Here is a 20,792-nt window from a genome sequence, read left to right as displayed (position 1 = left end):
TATCCAGTGCTCCACGCAGAACGTTCCCTCTTTAAAACCCATCAACAGGCTAACCCATCACCCCACCCCCTTCCCCTCTAGAACCCTCAGTTTGTTTTTCAGAGTCCATCATCTCTCATGGTTCGTCTCCCCCTCCGATTTCACCCCCTTCATTCTTCCCCTCCTATCTTCTTCTTCTTCTTCTTTTTCTTTCTTAACATATATTGCATTATTTGTTTCAGAGGTACAGATCTGTGATTCAACAGTATTGCACAATTCACAGCGCTCACCATAGCACATACACTACCCAATGTCTATCACCCAGCCACCCCCTCCCTCCCACCCCCCATCACTCCAGCAACACTCAGTTTCTTTCCTGAGATTAAGAATTCCTCATATCAGTGAGGTCATATAATACATGTCTTTCTCTGATTGACTTATTTCACTCAGCATAACACCCTCCAGTTCCAACCACATCGTTGCAAATGGCAAGATCTCATTCCTTTTGATGGCTGCATAATATTCCATTGTGTATATATACCACTTCTTCTTTATCCATTCATCTGTCGATGGACATCTTGGCTCTTTCCACAGTTTGGCTATTGTGGACATTGCTGCTATAAATATTGGGGTGCAGGTACCCCTTCGGATCCCTACATTTGTAATTTGTGGTAAATACCCAGTAGTGCAATTGCTGGATCGTAGGGTAGCTCTATTTTCAACTGTTTGAGGAACCTCCATACTCTTTTCAGGAGTGGCTGCACCAGCTTGCATTCCCACCACCAGTGTAGGAGGGTCCCCCTTTCTCCACATCCCTGCCAACATCTGTCATTTCCTGACTTGTTAATTTTAGCCATTCTGACTGGTGTGAGGTGGTATCTCATTGAGGTTTTGATTTGGATTTCCCTGATGCCGAGTGATGTTGAGCACTTTTTCATGTGTCTGTTGGCCATTTGGATGTCTTCTTTGGAAAAATGTCTGTTCCTGTCTTCTGCCCATTTCTTGATTGGATTTTTTGTTCTTTGGGCTTTGAGATTGATAAGTTCTTTATAGATTTTGGATACTAGCCCTTTATCTGATATGTCATTTGCAAATACTTTCTCCCATTCTGTCGGTTGTCTTTTGGTTTTGTGGACTGATTCTTTTGCTATGCAAAAGCTTTTTATCTTGATGAAATCCCAATAGTTCATTTTTGCCCTTGCTTCCCTTGCCTTTGGCAATGTTTCTAGGAAGCAGTTGCTGTGGCTGAGGTCGAAGAGGTTGCTGCCTGTGTTCTCCTTTAGGATTTTGATGGACTCCGGTCTTACTTTTAGCTCTTTCAAACATTTTTGAGTCTATTTTTGTGTGTGGTGTCAGGAAATGGTCCAGTTTCATTCTTCTGCATGTGGCTGTCCAATTTTCCCAACACCATTTGTTGAAGAGACTGTCTTTTTTCCATTGGACATTCTTTCCTGCTTTGTCAAAGATGAGTTGACCATAGAGTTGAGGGTCCATTTCTGGGCTCTCGATTCTGTTCCATTGGATCTATGTGTCTGTTTTTGTGCCAGTACCATACTGTCTTGATGATGACAGCTTTGTCATAGAGCTGGAAGTCCGGATTATGATGCCGCCAGCTTTGCTTTTCCTTTCCAACATTCCTCTGGCTATTCGGGGTCTTTTCTGGTTCCAACAAATTGTAGGATTATTTGTTCCATTTCTTTGAAAAAAGTGGATGGTATTTTGATGGGGATTGCACTGAATGTGTAGATTGCTCTAGGTAGCATGGACATCTTCACAATGTTTGTTCTTCCAATCCATGAGCATGGAACGTTTTTCCATTTCTTTGTGTCTTCCTCAATTTCTTTCATGAGTATTTTATAGTTTTCTGAGTACAGATCCTTTGCCTCTTTGGTTAGATTCATTCCTAGGTATCTTATGGTTTTGGGTGCAATATTAAATGGGATCGACTCCTTGATTTGTCTCTCTTCTGTCTTGTTGGTGTATAGGAATGCCACTGATTTCTGTGCATTGATTTTATATCCTGCCACTTTGCTGAATTCCTGTATGAGTTCTAGCAGTTTTGGGGTGGAGTCTTTTGGATTTTCCACATAAAGTATCATATCACCTGCAAAGAGTGAGAGTTTGACTTCCTCCTTGCCGATTTGGATGCCTTTGATTTCTTTTTGTTGTCTGATTGCTGTGGCCAGGACTTCTAATACTATATTGAATAGCAGTGGTGATAGTGGACATCCCTGCCATGTTCCTGACCTTAGGGGGAAAGCTCTCAGTTTTTCCCCATTGAGAATGATATTCGCTGTAGGTTTTTCATAGATGGCTTTTATGATATTGAGGTATGTACCCTCTATCCCTATACTCTGAAAAGTTTTGATCAAGAAAGGATGCTGTACTTTGTCAAATGCTTTCTCTGCATCTATTGAGAGGATCATAGGATTCTTGTTCTTTCTTTTGTTAATGTATGGTATCACGTTGATTGATTTGCAGATGTTGAACCAGCCTTGCAGCCCAGGGATAAATCCCACTTGGTCATGGTGAATAATCCTTTTAATGAACTGTTGGATCCTATTGGCTAGTATTTTGGTGAGAATTTCTGCATCCATGTTCATCAAGGATATTGGTCTGTAATTCTCCTTTTTGATGGGGTCTTTGTCTGGTTTTGGGATCAAGGTAATGCTGGCCTTATAAAATGAGTTTGGAAGTTTTCCTTCCATTTCTATTTTTTGGAACAGTTTCAGGAGAATAGGTATTAAATCTTCTTTAAATGTCTGATAGAATTCCCCTGGAAAGCCATCTGGCCCTGGGCTTTTGTTTGTTGGGAGATTTTTGATGACTGCTTCAGTTTCCTTAGTGGCTATAGGTCTGTTCAGGTTTTCTATTTCTTCCTGGTTCAGTTTTGGTAGTTGATACATCTCTAGGAATGGACCCATTTCTTCCAGGTTATCTAATTTGCTGGCATAGAGTTGCTCATAATATGTTCTTATAATTGTTTGTATTTCTTTGGTGTTGGTTGTGATCTCTCCTCTTTCATTCATGATTTTGTTGATTTGATTCTTTTCTCTTTTCTCTTTGATAAGTCTGGCCAGGGGTTTATCAATCTTGTGAATTCTTTCAAAGAATCAGCTCCTAGTTCGTTGATCTGTTCTACTGTTCTTTTCATTTCTATTTCATTGATTTCTGCTCTGATCTTGATTATTTCTCTTCTCCTGCTGGGTTTAGGCTTTATTTGCTGGTTTTTCTCTAGCTCCTTTAGGTGTAGGGTTAGGTTGTGTATTTGAGACCTTTCTTGTTTCTTGAGAAAGGGTTGTATTGCTATATACTTTGCTCTCAGGACTGCCTTTGCTGCATCCCAAAGATTTTAAACAATTGTGTTTTCATGGTTTCCATGAATATTTTAAATTCTTCTTTAATATCCTGGTTGACCCATTCATTCATTAGGAGGATGCTCTTTAGCCTCCATGTATTTGAGTTCTTTCTGACTTTCCTCTTGTGATTGAGTTCTAGTTCAAAGCATGGAGTTCTGAAAATATGCAGGGAATAATTCCAGTCTTTTGGTACCAGTTGAGACCTGATTTGTGACCTAGGATGTGATCAATTCTGGAGAATGTTCCATGGGCACTAGAGAAGAATGTGTATTCTGTTGCTTTGGGATGGAATGTTATGAATATGTCTGTGAAGTCCATTTGGTCCAGTGTGTCATTTAAATTCCTTATTTCCTTGTTGATCTTTTGCTTAGATGATCTGTCCATTTCAGTGAGGTGGGGTGTTAAATCCCCCACTATTATCGTATTGTTGTCAATGTGTTTCTTTGCTTTTGTTATTAATTGCCTTATATAATTGGCTGCTCCCACGTTAGGGGCATAGGTATTTACAATTGTTAGATCTTCTTGTTGGATAGACCCTTTAAGTAGGATAGAGTGTCCTTCCTCATCTCTTATTACAGTCTTTGTTTTTAAAATCTAATTTGTCTGATATAAGGATTGCCACCCCAGCTTTCTTTTGGTGTCCATTAGTATGGTAAATGGTTTTCAACCCCTTCACTTTCAATGTGGGGGTGTCTTTGGGTCTAAAATGAGTCTCTTGCAGGCAGCATATTGATGGGTCTTGTTTTTTAATCCAATCTGATAGCTTGTGTCTTTTGATTGGGGCATTTAGCCCATTTACATTCAGGGTAACTATTGAAAGATATGAATTTAGTGCCATTGTATTGCCTGTACGGTGATTGTTACTGTATATTGTCTGCATTCCTTTCTGGTCTATGCTGCTTTTAGGCTCTCTCTTTGCTTAGAGGACCCCTTTCAATATTTCTTGGAGGGCTGGTTTCGTGTTTGCAAATTCCATTAGTTTTTGTTTGTCCTGGAAGATTTTTATCTCTCCTTCAATTTTCAATGAGAGCCTAGCTGGATATGGTATTCTTGGCTGCATGTTTTTCTCATTTAGTGCTCTGAAGATATCATGCCAGTCCTTTCTGGCCTGCCAGGTCTCTGTGGATAGGTCTGTTGCCAATCTAATGTTTCCACCATTGTTGGTTACATATCTCTTCTCCCGAGCTGCTCTCAGGATTTCTCTTTGTCTCTGAGACTCGTAAGTTTTACTATTAGATGTCGGGGTGTTGACCTATTTTTATTGATTTTGAGAGGGGTTCTCTGTGTCTCCTGGATTTTGATGCCTGTTTCCTTCCCCACATTAGGGAAGTTCTCTGTTATAATTTTCTCCAATATACCTTCTGCCCCTCTCTCTCTTTTTTCTTCTTCTGGGATCCCAATTATTCTAATGTTGTTTCATCTTATCATTTCGCTTATCTCTCAAATTCTGCCCTCGTGATCCTGTAGTTGTTTCTTTTTCTCAGCTTCTTTATTTTCCATCATTTGTTCTTCTATATTGCTGATTCTCTCTTCTGCCTCATTTATCCTAGCAGTTAGTGCCCCCATTTTTGATTGCACCTCATTAATAGCCTTTTTGATTTCGACTTGGTTAGTTTTTAGTTCTTTCATTTCTCCAGAAAGGGTTTCTCTAATAACTTCCATGCTTTTTTCAAGCCCAGCCAGTATCTTTAAAGTCATGATTCTGAACTCTAGGTCCAACATTGCACTAATGTCCTTATTGAGTAGGTCCCTGGCATACGGTAGTACATTTTGTTCTTTTTGTTGAGTTGATTTTTTTCACCTTGTCATTTTGTCCAGAGGAGAATAGATGAATGAGAAAACAAAATGCTAACAGGTTAACAACATCCCCAGAAAATATAGTGTAATAAAATCAGAAAAGACCTGAAACCTAAAATCAGAAAAGAAAGGGAAAAAAGAAAAAAGAAAGAGAACAAAAAAGATAAAAACTAAGAAAACAGAACAAAACAAAAACAGAATATGATCAAATATGATCAGGGTGGTGTATCGATCAGTGCCACACACTAGATTTTGGGTGTATTTTGGTCTGTTAGAAGAAAGTGCCTCCTAAAATTTTAAAGGAAGAAAGACTTATATATGTACAAAATAAGGGTTGTTACGATGAAGGGATGGAATATGACTGTAAAGATGAAAATTATAAAAATTTTAAGAAAGGAATTGATAAGAAGATTTTTGAAAAAAGAAAAAGAGGATTAAAAAAAGGAAAGAAAGAAAAAAAAAGGGGGAGAGAATGTGATCAGGCAGGAGACTAGAACAAAGCCATACACTAGAGATTGAGGGTATATTTTGATGTTAGAAGAAACTGTATCTCAAAATTTTAAGGAGAGAACTTATATATATATATGCCAAAAATAAGGGTAACTACTATGAAGGATAGAATATGACTGTAAAAATGAAAAATAAAAATGTTTTTTTACAAAAAGGGATTGATAAGATATTCATTGAAAAAGGGAAAAAGAAAAATTAAAAAAAAAACAGTTAAAAAAATTAACTTTGAAAGACTAATGAATCATGGTAAAAAAGCCATGAATTCTATGTGCAGTATTCCCCTAGCACTTGAGTTCTCCGGTTCTCCTTGATCGGTAAACTTGTTCTTGGCTGGCTCTTCCTGCTGATCTTCTGGGGGAGGGGTCTGTTGCTGTGGTTCCCAAATGTCTTTGCCGGAGGCGGAATTGCCCCGCCCTTGCTGGGTCCTGGCTAAGCAATCTGCTCGGGTTTGCTCTTGGGAGCGTTTGTTTCCTGCAAGTTTTCCGTACAGTGTTGGAGGACGACAGTGAAAATGACGGCCTCCCAATCTCCACCCGGATGAGCTGAGAACTCGGGGGCCCTGCTCCTCAGTGCGCCCCCAGAGAAAAGCAGACAGTCACTGCCGTCTCCCCGGTCTCTGGCCGCACTCCGTGCTCACCCGGCCTGTGACCGAGTGTTTCTATCTCTGGCACCCGACCCCATGTGGAGTCTCCAAACCCAGCAGGATCCCTGTGGTGCGCTTCCGCGCCACTCCTCCCAGGGGAGGAAGGGGAGTCTCCTTGGTTCTGCCGCTTGTTGGGTCCCTGCTGGAGGAGCAGTGGCCCGACTGTGCTGTGGATCGCAGTTTATGGCAACCCGGAGCTGAAAGCTAGCTCCTCAGCTCCGACTCTGCAGCCAGCTTCCCTTCTCCAATACCTGGGAGATCTGCTGCACTCAGGCACCCCCGGTCTTTCTGTGACCCCGAGGTTCCTGAGACCACACTGTCCCATGAGGGTTCCACCCCCTGCTTGGCCAATGGAGCAATGTCCCTCAGCAGAGCTGACTTCTAAAAGTTCCGATTTTGTGCTCCGCGGCTCTATCACTTGCCAGAAGCGGCCGACGGAGGTCCCCTCCCCCGCTGTCTATCCTCCCAAGTATTGCCTCGGATTCACTTCTCCGCACGTCCTACCTTCCAGTAAGTGGTCACTTCTCTGTTCAGAGAGTTGTTGCTATTCTTCTCTTCGATCTCCTGTTGAGTTCGTAGATGTTCAGAATGGTTTGATCCCTATCCAGCTGAATTCCTGAGACCAGATGAAATCCAGGTCTCCTACTCCTCCATCATCTTGCTCCCCCTCCAGGGTAGTTCTATTTTTAGCTTTTTGAGGAAGCTGAATAGGATTTTCCAGGGTGGCGGCACCAGTTTGCATTCCCACCAATGGTGTAAGAGGGTTCCCCTTTGTTGGCATCATTGCCAACATCTCTTTTGTCCTGAGTTGTTAATTTTAGCCATTCTGACAAGTATGAGGTAGTATCTCATCATGGTTTTGATTTGTATTTCCCTGATGATGAGTGATGTTGAACATCTTTTCATGCGTTTGTTAGCCATCTGGATGTCTTCTTTAGAAAAATGTCTATTCATGTTTTCTGCCCATTTCTTATATTTTTTTCTTCTGCCCATTTCTTAACTGGATTTGTTTTTTGGGTGTTGCACTTGATGAGTTCTTTATAGATCTTGGATATTAACCCTTTATCAGATGTCATTTGCAAGTATCTTTTTCCCATTCTGAAGGTTGCTTTTAGTTTTGTTGATTGTTTACTTTGCTGTGCACAAGACTTTTATCTTGATGAAGTCCCAATAGTTCATTTTTGCTTTTGTTTCCCTTGCCTCCAGCAACTTGTCTAGTAAGAAATTTTTACTGCCGATGTCAAAGAGGTTGTTGCCTGTATTCTCTTCTACGATTCTGATGGTTTCCTGTTTCACATTTAGGTCTTTCATCCATTTTGAATTTATTTTTGTGTATAGTGTAAGAAAGTGGCTAAGTTTCTTGCTTTTGAATGTTGCTGTCCCGTTTTCCCAATACCACTTGTTGAAGAGATTGTCTTTTTTGCATTGGATACTCTTTCCTGCTTTGTCAAATATTAGTGGACCATGTAGCTCTGGGTCCATTTCTGGGTTTTCTATTCTGTTTCACTGATCTGTGGGTCTATTTTTGTGCCAATACCATACTGTCTTTATCACTACAGCTTTGAAAAATGCCTGATTTATACAGCATTTCATATAACTGTCAAACAAAAGAGAAGCTCAGAAACGGAGCCTGTCAACCTATTTTTCTACTCAGAAAATTTAAGTCTAATTGTGCTTATATAATAAAGGAGGGAACATCATTTTCAAATAGAAAATAACTGATAATACATGTATTTTCTTTTCTGGTCTGGTTTTAATTACCAAGTACGAAATAAATTATAGACCAGTTGAATAATTTTTAAGACACTTAGATATATCGGCAAATCCCTTAACTTAGTCTCAAAAGGGCGTCATATAGGTATTTCTTTTAAAATCAGCTATCATTTCTAGGTGATATTTTACATCTACTCATGACCGGGAATGGTTTTAATTTCCCAAGACCAAAATGCACTATGGGAAGGCGAGGATTTCAGAAAAACATATAACCAAAAGAAATTATTTTTCTTGGTTCTCTAGTAGAAAACTTTTTTTTTTAAAAAACAAAACAAGTGGAATCTTGGTTTGTTAAGTACTGGGTAGCAAGTGGGAAGGAAGCAGCCTCATTTGAAAACTCAAATCTCAACATATAATGCTTCTCTGGATGGTAAAAATTGACAGCAGTGTAAAAAGGAAAAAGGCAACCAAAGATGACAATAGTTTACAAATTATCTTTGCTAGTTTCCTGAAGTTTAGTAAATTTCTGGGAAAAAAAAGAAAGAAATGCTTTATAATTTATTTTTATATTCATATCTAGAAGTAATGAGATGGGCTAAGTCTGCTGATATAAAATGAAGTAGAGCACTGAGAGTTATTCAGATGATTAATTCCAAAAGAAAGTGATTATGGAAAAGGAACATAAATTTTAGAGAGAATTATACTAGCTATGCAAATTTATTAAATCACCTGTGTAACTTAGTCATTTCTCTATCACTTCGCCAGAAGGAGCTCGTGGTTTATAAGTTTTCCAACACAGCCTGATACAAAACAGACTTAATAACTGGCGACTACTATCATTATTACTATCGTCGATATGTTAACCAGGTGAGAAGTTAGATTGCCTTTCATTTTTACATAAAGCACATTTTATATGTAGGTAGCATGTATTATATATGCATATATAATTTCCAGATGATATACATAACACATTTATGTACATATATTACATATTACATATATATACTACGCATATATACATATAATATGTATATCCATGTTATACACAAATATGTGTGTATTATATATATGCCATTATAGTTCCCAAGTAAGATTCACATGTTTATGATTCACATGTTTATAATTCACAGGTTAATGCAGTTGGCAGTAAAAATCGGAGAAGCTGGTAGAAGGAGGCAGAGGGTTAAAGCAGGGACAGAAATGTCTGGAGCAACTACCAGGGTTTGCTGCTTGGGTCTGTATGTACCAGCTTCATCTCTCTGAAGTGCATGGGGTCTCTGCCCAGAGATCTGCATCCAGGGTCCATTCCTCAGGGCTGACCAATCTCCAAGGAAAGTGATCGTTTATCATTTTTGCATTTATTTATCCTTCACACTCCAATAAGTCAGTGTCATATTACCCCATCCCCTTTTAGGGCACTTCTGTAGATTCCCTCCCTCAGGCTTCTGTCTCTGGTTCATTGTCAGAGAACATTTTTGGCACCTGCACAATAGCTAATCATTTAAGGGGTCTGCAATAAGGGCTACGTACGAGTTTCTGAGTCTTTTATTTTCATTTATATAATAGCTTTAAGGATACTGCAGTTTTTCTGTTTGCTTATTTTTTTTTTCCTACCTCACTTTATAGTGATGTTATTTTTGGTCTCATTTGCTTGTTCTCTGCTCAACTTTTAACTCTGGAGTTTTTCCAGTATTCAGTTTTTGAATTTATGATTATTATCTTCCTAGGTAGACTCATCAGGTCTCAGGGCTATAATGCCATCACAGGCTGACTCTCAAACTTATTTCTCTAGTCTTCACTGCTCTCCATGTTAGGGCTCAACTGTCCAATGACATTGGCACTGGACTATCTAATATGCATCATATATTCATATATATAAATGTATTTTATATATGTATATGGAGCTACTGATTCCTGCGATCCCTACTCCATCCATTCCTTCTTTAGAATTCTTCATCTTAGAAAATGGCCCTACCTGTGCTCAAGTCAAAAAACAGGATGTTTTGATTTTTTTTTTAAGATTTTATTCATTTATTTGACAGAGAGACACAGCGAGAGCGGGAACACAAGCAGGGGGAGTGGGAGAGGGAGAAGCAGCCTTCCCGTGGAGCAGGGAGCCCGATGTGGGGCTCGATCCCAGGACCCTGGGATCATGACCTGAGCCGAAGGCAGACACTTAAGACTGAGCCACCCAGGTGCCCTGGAAGTTTTGATTCTTTTATTTAACCTTCATCCCTTTTAAATTCATTGGAAGTTCTACTGATTCAATTTCCAAAAGATATTCCAAACCCAGTACTTCCTTTCATATAGACTGTCATCATCCTAATTGGAGCCATTTGCTCTTAACTTGACTGAAAGCTTGAATGAAACTATCTCCTAACTGTTCTTACTTTTGCACTCATGCCCTTGATATAATGCTCTGAGCAGTCCATAGTTTTTTAAAATGTTCCTAAGATCAAATAATCCTCCTCTTTAAAATCTTCCATTGACCTTCTATCACTACTAGAACAAAACAAAGACTCCTTCCAATTCCAGTAAACAAGGGTTGACTCAACCTTCAACTACAGCCTTCCTTATTTCCATTCTCCAATTTCTAGTGGCTCCACCTTCTTTCTCTGCCTCAGGGCCTTTGCATTTGTTACTTCTCCTGGAATGCTCTCCATTTCTTCCCACTGCTGAATTCTCCTGTTTCAGGTCTTAATTAACTGCTACTTCCTCAGAGAGGCTTTCTCTAGGACTCCATCTAAAATAAGAACACAGTAATGCTCTATCCACATTACCCTATGATATTCATTTCATTATCAGTTGAACCACAAGAAGTAACATTTTTGTGGTTGTTTAGAAATGATTTACTTATTATTCAGCCTCGTACTATCAAAAATATTCTCATTTGTTAAGAGCAGAGACCTTGTTTGTCACATATTGTGTTCCCAAAGCCACAAACTATTCTTAATACATACATTATGTATTATGCGTAATACATACATAATACATAATACTTCCCTCGCATATGTTCCCTAAAATGAATAAATGAATAAGTGAATGAATGTTCAGAGTCTATAAATCACTAGTTGGGAGATTTGGCCTAGTCAGAGAAGTCAGGAGGGCTTCCAAGTTGAAGTGACAATTGAGTAGAACTTTGAGAACACTGTAAACATGATAGTTTTGTTTCTGACAGTGAGCACGGAGGAGAGCAGGAAGTTGAACATTTCCAGCAAAAGTGATGGTATATGCAAAGATCCAGTGGTAAGAGGAAACTTGGTGCACTACAAGAACAAACAAAGGGTTCGTGTGGACATGAAGCTAAGTGGGCAAGAGGACTGGTGGTACAGGCAGTGATGCATTTCCAAGTTGTTCCTCAGTGCAATCTTTTTTTAAGTAATACTTTATGTGGCATTCTAGCATCCCCAAGGCTCATCCACACTTCCTGCCCCTTTTGTTCTGTGAGGACCCACAGATATATGTAGAGTTTACCAATTAAAACTTGACAATTTGGGAAGGCATAAATTCTTAATGAAGAAGACTGACTTCCTGGAATTTGCTTATGGGGCTGTACTCCTCTGGAAGGAGGTGCTTACTTCCTGTAGAGTGCCAAGCCCAGGCCTGCCATACTGGGAATTTGGTACTAGAATGCTCTTGGGGAGCTGAGGTGGCAGCTCTGAGCTGGGTGTTGGAACACATGGACTTTCATCCCAGGGTTGCTTTGTAAGATCAAAACCCTCATGCCTCAATGTTAAAACACTGGAATCTATTGGTCTTTTCTCCCTATATGGCTCATATATAACCTACCTTTTAGAGCTCAAACTTTTTTTGGGAAGGGGTGCACAGGGAAGGCAGCAGAATATAGAGCCATTATATGATTCCAGAGGAAGAATTGAATTGAATCCTAGGTCTGTCAGTTATCACCTAAAAGATCAAGAGCAAAGTATCTCACCTCTCCAAGGTTTGAGAATTAAATGAAATCATATATTCCCAGTCTTGGAACAGTGCTTGGTAAACAGTGATAGCATAAATGAAATATTATTATTATTTTTGCAGTGACTAATATTACCTTTCTGCAAAATGGTTTTCTAATCAAGATTTAATTCTGTGGTCACTCTAAAACAGTGATTCTTGCTTGGAGGCAATTTTGTTGCTGGAGGGAACATTTGGCAAGGTCTGTGGACAGTTTTGTCGTCACAAATTGGTGGGAACTACTATCTTCTAGTAGGTAGAAACCAGAGATATTGCCAGAATCGATAATGCACAGGATAGCCCTTTGCCTCACCCCACAGCACAGAAGTATCTGACATAAAATGCAATAGTGCTGCAAATGAGACACTCTACCCTACAATATCAGTCACTGTAACTCTCCCAGGGGAGCATAAAACTTGGGCATTTGTCTTCCTTTCCAAATTTGCTTGCCTTCCTGGGCTCCCACTGACTCAAGCAATTATGCCTTGCCTGAATATGGGAGTCAGTAAATAATATTTTGATGAATTGAATGAGGCAAAAGGAATGGTTTGTCTCCCCGTACCCCAACCCAGTTATTTTTGCAAGGAATATTTGGTGAATTGGGAGTACATCTGTAGTTAGAATTCAGATTACAAGTTTTCTGAGTTGAATTAAATTGGCCTCTCAGCCTCTCTCTCTTAATTTACTAAGTGTTTAGAAGCAGGAGTAAATTTTAATAACTGCAAACCTCTTAGGCAAAAATTTCATCTCTAGTGCATGTCACCAATTTAGCTACAGGGTTAAATTGTTTTACTTTATTTGTTCCTTTCAGTTCCCTGCAAGAAAGATACATTTGGAAGAGACTTTCTGCTTAAAAGACTGTTACAAAAGCCTGTCATACTCTTGAAGAGGAGCATGATGACTTAAGGGAAATGACAATTTCATATACCCTACCTAAGGTTTAAGAAACTCACCTGAAGTCAGGTGAAAAGCCTATTTTCGAGAGGCAGAGAAGCACTTAGGTACTAATGAGTATAAAATGGGCTGAAGTCTGTCCTCAAGCCTGGCTGCATATAAGAATCACGTGGGGAAGATTAAAAACATATAATGCTTAGACCCTCCCCCCCTCATGATTTTAAGCAAAATCTCTGGGGTTGAGCCTAGGTAGGAGGTTACAAACTCCCCATGTGATTTGTATATACTGCCAGGGTTGAGAACCTGGGGCTTAAGTGAATAAAAGACTCTTACAGTAACATTTGAGCTATTTCAGAGAGCTATACCGGGCAATATTATGGGTTTTTAATTTGCAACATTAATAGATGTCCTGCTATACAGGGGACCAACAAATTTTTCACAGCATCATTAATAGTACATTTGTATTTTCATTGTCAATTTTCAAAGCCACATGTATATTTAATTCTCAAAACTACCTTCAAGAGTAATTGGAAAACATACTCCATTTTTTTTTAGGTGAAAAAGAAAATGAGTTCAGAAAACTCAATTGGCTTACCCAAATTCGAATTGGTTGGCTCCTTCCTTCTTTGCTCTACTCCTTTATTTCTTCAATCACATAACCCGAGTGTCTATGAGATGCAGGCTTATGAGTTAAGTACCTCAGGAATTACAGCAGCAGGATCCAGAATTTCAGGCGGAAGAAGGCCCCGGGGACAAAGGAACGTGGTATCATCAATCAACTAAAAGAACAGGTTTCCTGTGAAAAGTTTTGTCATAGGATGCTGTGGCGGAGACCTTATAGCTTTAATCCATTGGAACTGGTGTTGCCTGCTCTACTGATTTCAGTTCCTTGTCTTCAGCACTTATGACCTTCTCTCCAAACCAGGCATTCAATCTCTATTTTCAACACAAAGTCCTCTTTGTCAGATTTTTGTTGTTGTTGCATCGTGGCTCTGACTATCTCTCCACATGGTCCTCGGCTCCAACCGTCAGAGCGTTCTGTGTCTCCCAGCCATTATATTGAGTATGTATGATCAAGGGCTGGCCAATCTGGCTTCTCTCTTCATAGTGATTGGTCTAAAATGGGGGTGTATGTTTCCAGTGTGGCCAATCATAAATCGTCTATGGGATTTCCCTTGAGGATAGAAGGAGACAGTGTGTCTTTCTTCCTTCTGGATCTTGAGCTGTGAGGTGCCTTCTCTTTTTGCTCTTGAAGAGCGAGTTGTTTGTGGCAGGAGACAAGGAGACACTAAGGTGGTGGAGAGAGTAGGAACTCTATATGGTGCCGTGCCCTAGATCCACCTGTGCCTTGGATTTCCCAATTAAGCTAATAAATGTCTCTTGAAGTATTAAGGGAGTATGAGTTATATTTTTCAACTTTGTAACAAAATAATCTGATCATTACACCTCATGTCTTCAAGACTTGGGGGCATTTGAATATACATTTACTTAATCAGTTTTAGCTCATAATGGTGTTTTACACATAATTGAAAAATCTTAAGGACAGTTCTCCTCCAATCATAACCTTTAGCCGTGGCTACAAAGGACATTCCTCTAAGGATCATGAAGTACGAAGCATATTTTAGTGCAGTGATTCTCAAAGCACTGTCCTGGACCAGCAGCATCACTTCACAGGGGAACTCGTTAGAAAAGCAAATTCTCAGGCCCTTCCCAGGATTTACTGATTTGGAAAACTTCAGATGGAGCCCGGCAATCTGTGTTTTAACAAGCCCTCCAAGTGATCCTAATGCATGCTAAAAGTAGAGAAGTGATGTTGTAGAATCAAACATGCCTTCCTCTTTTTATGAGAGGTTTTTAAAGCATATTTTGAGTGATGATGTTTAAGATGTCTGTCACACACACACACACACAAATCTTCCTTGTCTAAACAACTTGCCAGACCTATACAGCCTGGAAACGTCTTAAACTTTCTTTCAATAATAACAATAAACAGGGGTGCCTGGGTGGCTCAGTCAGGTAAGTCTCCGACTCTTGGTTTCTGCTCAGGTCATGATCTCAACATTATGGGATTGAGTCCTGCCTCACGCTTGTGCACAGTACAGAGTCTGCTTGGGATTCTCTGTTTCCCTCTGCACCTCCTCCCTTCCCCAGTGCTTTCTCTCTCGAGATCTCAAATAAATAAAATCTTTTAATAATAAAAATAATAACAATAAACAGTAAAAATAATAGTAGCTAAACTTCACTGAATACTTATTATGTACCAGGGATCATGCCACTTTCTTTACATGCATTACTTCCTTTTTGAAAGTTGGTAGGGTGGAATGTTTTTGGATTCGCTGTCTTGATGAAATGAATTCTCGATACCTTGGTGATAATCCCTAGATTAGTGACTCAGTAGGTACATTTCCTCTATTTGTGGGATGCATTTTTGTGGCCCCTCTTATTCCCTCAGAAGAGATGACATAATTTGAAAGAACCAATGAAAAATTTGTGACAGTGATAAAGGAGAAGCTTTAAGGGGATTAGGAATGGAAATTTCTTGCAAAGAATTCAGTATTTGCTTGTTATTACATAAGCATGTGTGACCCAGGTAGAATCATGGCACAATTCACAAGACATGTGTTATAAATATGGTTAACTTGAAGCTAATAACAATAGTCTGATATTTTGGAGAGGTTTTGAACACTTGAAAAATTGAGATTCTACTGTAGTAGTTTTAAATGCTGATCCATACCAGCCAGCTGAGCATCTTAAGAATTACCTGAGGGCTTATGGAAAGTATACTTTTCTTTCTTTTTTTTTTATTTTAAGATTTTTTAAAATTTATTTGAGAGGGAGAGTGTGAGAGAGAGAGCGCAAGAGCGCATGAGTAAGGGGGAGGGGGAGGGGGAGAGGGAGGATCAGACTTCCTGTTGAGCAGGGAGCCTAAAGCGAGGCTTGATCCCAGGACCCTGAGATCATGACCTGAGCCAAAGGCAGACGCTTAACCGACTGAGTCATCCAGGCGCTGAAGTATACTTTTCTGACTCTGAATCAGATGATCTGGATGGAGCCCAGGAATCCATATTATATGAAAAGGCTTTTCAGCTAGATCAGGGACCGCTCTAAATCAAGATCATTGGTTTACAAACTGTGCACTGATTGGGGGATCATCATGAGGGCTATGGACAATCTGTCAATGACTGCCACTTTTATTTGTTTTCTGTTCTGAATTTTTTTATTATTATTTTTTTAATTTTATTTATTATTTTGACAGAGAGACACAGCAAGAGAGGGAACACAAGCAGGGGGAGTGGGAGAGGGAGAAGCAGGCTTCCCGCCTAGCAGGGAGCCCAACGCGGGGCTTGATCCCAGGATCCCAGGATCATGACCCCAGCCGAAGGCAGACCCTTAACGACTGAGCCACCCAGGTGCCCCTATATTCTGAATTTTGGTATGAGGTTTTATTTAAAGAAAGATGTATTACAATTTTTTTAAGTCACTATTTTGGTTTATTCTTTTGTTTAGGTTTATGGGGGGATTGAGACTGGAATCCAAGCCTTCTGACTCCCATTACAGTGCTCTGCCTGCACCATAGAGCCAATAAGGATCAAGTATGATTGTAGAAAAGAGTTTTCTCAGCGTTTTCTAGCTTTCCAACTGTAAGGAAAGTTTAGGGATATGATAATTTGGTCAGGGCCTGCATGGCTTCTAACTTGTCATACCATTTAAAATCTGACCCTTTCTGAACTTTGTGTGTTCATGCACAGAAATCTATTGAGGTACTGCTGCTATATGCAGACACTAATGGCCTTTGGGTGATAGCTGGAAGGAAAATAAAGTTGTAGTAAGCTTAGGGTCTAGAAGCAGAGAAACCTGCAGTTTCTTTCTTCTTTTTTGAAGTCTCTTCGATTTGGATGTGCCTCTTTTTGAGGAAATATACTAGAACACAGTTTTAAGATTCCTGTTCTGGAAATAAAAATAAAAAAAAACCCTATTTTATAAAACTCTGAAAGGACCAGAATCTGATTATGAGATCTCAACACTGATTTTGGAGAAGAACTGAATGTTATTCATTGACAAACACAGGTATCAAGATATTTAAGGCAGAGGTTCATTAAACTGGTGTCCATGGAAAAACAAGGAAGAGATTTGCAAATATGTACATATAGTCTGCATACAACCCTCTCCCTCCTAACCCTTCTCCCCGCCCCCACACACGCACACACACACATGCACACATGTATTCTGTCTCAGGATGTCTCTAAGTTTCTTTTGTAAATGTGGGACAGGCAACAGAAAAATAATTGTTCTGGTCCTTCTTAAGAACTGGGATACCTCCATATGTCCGTCTAGTAATCCACAAAGGGCTGGTTTAGTGCTCAGCAGATGATTGCAGGGTCATATGATGATATTCCTTTCCTTAAATAGCACTGGCAGTTTTGGTTTTCATTTGTTTTGTTTTAGTGAAAAGAAATGTTAACCTGAAGTAAAAACTAAACTTATTTTACCAAAGGAATATTCAGGTACTTGCCCCAGGCAGTCCCAAGTCAGGGTATTAGGAGCTGTGCCTCTTGTTTAGATAACATGTTCCATTATACTACCCAAAGGAAGGGGTAACAAGTCAGAATTCTTCAGAGAAACAGAACAAATGGGATGTGCATATACTGAAAGAGATTACAAGGAATTGGCTCACATGAGTATGTCAGTGAGCAAGTTCCAAAATCTGCTGGGTGAGTTGGCAAGTTGGAGACTATGATGAGTCAATGGTGTAGTTCCCATGGAATCCAAGAGTCTGAGAGCCAGGTGGGTCTTTTATGCGCAGAAGAGAAGGTGGGTCTTTTATGCGCTTCCAGCTAAGTAGAAAAATGATCAGAACTTCACATGTAGGCAGACTCCAAGGTTAAGTGAAATTGTTGGAATTGTTCTAAATTATACTGTGTTTCTTCAAACCCTAGTGTTAGGAAATTAAAGTCACAATAGTATTTAAAGTATTTTCTGTGTCCCTTAAACATTAGCATTCATAAGTTCACCATTAAATAGTTCCGACACAACTTTCCAAGTAACTTTATGGAATCAAAAGAAATCACATTTGCCTATAAATTATCCCAGAGAGATGATGATGGAGAGTACTTGTTTTCATCATAGTACAGTAATTTAATTTTCCTTAGACTTGTAATATATTGTTTCTTTAATGGCCTCCCAGCCCCAACTCTCAGTATGGAGCCTAGTATGTAGTTGGGGTGCCTGTGTCTGATGAAATTCTCTGTTGGCCTAGGAGATTATTTCCAAACACCTTTATTCTTTTGTGCCTGCTCCATAAATCCTTACACCACCACACTTTGAATGTGGTATAAGTATCAACCCCCAAATAAGAAGGTAGATTCTGACAGAGCTATATAATCAAAAGTAATTTTCCTTTTGCAACTATTCCACAAAGAAAAAGAAGAATATTTGAAGTTGTTCAGCTGCTTCCATTGTCTTATATTAGTATTCTTTTTTGAGAGTTGTCAGATAAAGCTAGGGCAAAGTTGAAATAATAATATCCTGTATCATTTTATTTTTTATTTTTGTATTTCTCTGCTAACTTACTGCCTATCTCTTTTCAGTGTTTCCCACCATCCTTTTATATTGCCTGCTGGGCCAGTCTTTTCTAAAATCAAACAGTTGAATTTTCTTATTATGTTTCAAATATCTTAAAGATGGTCCTGTATTTCCAGAGTTCCTTGCAGCTAGGCAACAGTCCCATGAGCTCCAGCCCACATGGGGAGAAGGAGAGCGGGTAGCTTGGAAGGCTTGGGAAAGGAAGCAAGGCTTGAGTGCTAGGATCCTCTATCTGCTGACTATACTTTGGAGATGAGTTGAGCCCAAGGTGAAGATAAAGACAGGTCACAACAGAGGCATCTGGAGTTTTTCAGAAAACAGAGTGCAAATTTGTTTTCCAGTGAAAAATAGAAACCTAAGTTTTAAAAAGTAAATATTCAGACAGGAAGTTTCTCACCCCAACCCCAAATCAGGGCACAGCAAATTCTAAGTCCAGAGATACAGATGCAAGTGTGATGCTCTTTAAAGTTGGCAGAGAGAGATGATAAGCCAAAGCAGCATGGGTAGATTAGCCTGGCTCAGAATGTGGGTGCCAGTGTTCCTGGGCAGTTGAGGGGGAAGCCTAGGACATATTTCATGCATTGAGAGTCCAGAGGGACATAGAACAAGAGGGATTTGCCTTATGACCTAGATCATGTATTCTCTATACTGCTGTCAACACTCCTTGACTTGGGAATGATGTGGCTGTAAGTATAGATGCAATCTGCCTGCCTGACACTTGACATAGCTGATGGCATTCCCTGGTGCATCAAACTTCCAACAGAACCAGAAGTAATACTAACAAAAACCAACCTACATTGCATGCTTAATATTTGTCAGGCACATTGATAAGTGCTTTGCATACATCTTACTGAATCTTCCCAGCGCAATACAGTGAGCTATCACTATTACCGCTTCACACACAAGGAGCTGAAGTTGAACAGTATGAAGTACATTGTCCATTCAGCTGCAGAGTGTGGGAAAAGGAATCTGATTCCAGCAGAACCAGCTACATAATTGGCAAGATCCTTTGTTGGAAAATATTGACATTTAAAGCAGCTTTGTTGAGGTATAATTGATATTAAAACTGCACATATTTAATGTATGTAATTTGATGTGTTTGGACATAGGCATATACCTGTGAAACCATCACCACAATCAAAGTAATAGACATACCCATCACCCCACAAGTTACCTTGTGTCTCTTTGTTTTGTTTTTGTTTCTGTTTGTGGGTATGTGTATATGTATATGTGTGTGTGATAAGAGCATTTAACATGGGATCTACCTGCCGAACAAAGTTTTAAGTGATCAATGAAGTATTGTTAAGTATAGGCACTATATTGTATAGCATGTCTATAGAACTTAGTCATCCTGCATAACTGAAACTTTATCATCATTGAACAACTCATTTTTCCCTACTCCCAGCCCCTGGCAACCACCAGTCTTTTCTTTCTTCTATGAGTCTGCCTATTTTAGATACCTCCTAGTTGGAATCAGGCAATAGTTGTCCTTCTGTGAGTGGCTTATTTCACTTAATATAATGTCCTTCAGATCAATACATGTTATTGCAAATGGCAGGATTCCTTTCTTTTTAAAGGTTTAATAGTATTCTCCTATATGAATATACCACATTTTCTTGATCCATTCAGCTAAAATTGGACATTTGGATTGTTTCCTTATCTCGGCTATTTTGAATGATGCTGCAATAAACGTGGTGGTACAGATATTTCTTCAAGGTATTAATTTCAATTATTCTGGATATATACCCAGAAGTAGGATTTCTGGATCATATAGAGTTATGATTTTAATTTTTTAAGGAATCTCCATACTGTTTTCCACAGTAGCTGCTACATTTTACTTTCCCATCAACAGTATACAAGGATTCCAATTTCTCTACATCCTCATGAAATTTTTTTTATCTTTTGGGTTTTTTTTCTTTTATAATAGCTCTCCTAACAGGTGAAGTGATATATCATTGTGGTTTTGATTTGTATTCCCCTTAGTTATATTGAGCAATGTTTCATATACCAGTTGGCCACTTTTATGTCTTCTTTAGAGAAATGTCTTTTCAAATCCTTTGCCCATTTTAAATTAGTTAATTCATTAATTTATTGCTCTTGAATTATAGGAATTGCTTATATATTTTGGATATTAGCCCCTTATTACATATGGTTTGCAAGTATTTTCTCCCATTCTGTAGGTTGCCTTTTCATTCTGTTAATTGTTTCCTTTACTGTGCAGAAGCTTTTTAGTTTGATATAGTTCCCCTTGTCTATTTACGCTTTTGTTGCCTGTGCTATTGGTATCATATGCAAGAAATCATTGCTAAGACCAACATTAAGATGTTTTCTCCTATGTTTTCATCTAGGAGTTTTATAAT

The sequence above is a fragment of the Eumetopias jubatus genome, unplaced genomic scaffold, assembly GCF_037043125.1.
Source record: "Eumetopias jubatus isolate StellerSeaLion01/CBP00866 unplaced genomic scaffold, mEumJub1_p1.0 scaffold_1, whole genome shotgun sequence".
Lineage (NCBI taxonomy): Eukaryota > Metazoa > Chordata > Mammalia > Carnivora > Otariidae > Eumetopias > Eumetopias jubatus.
This window is presented reverse-complemented; position numbering follows the sequence as displayed.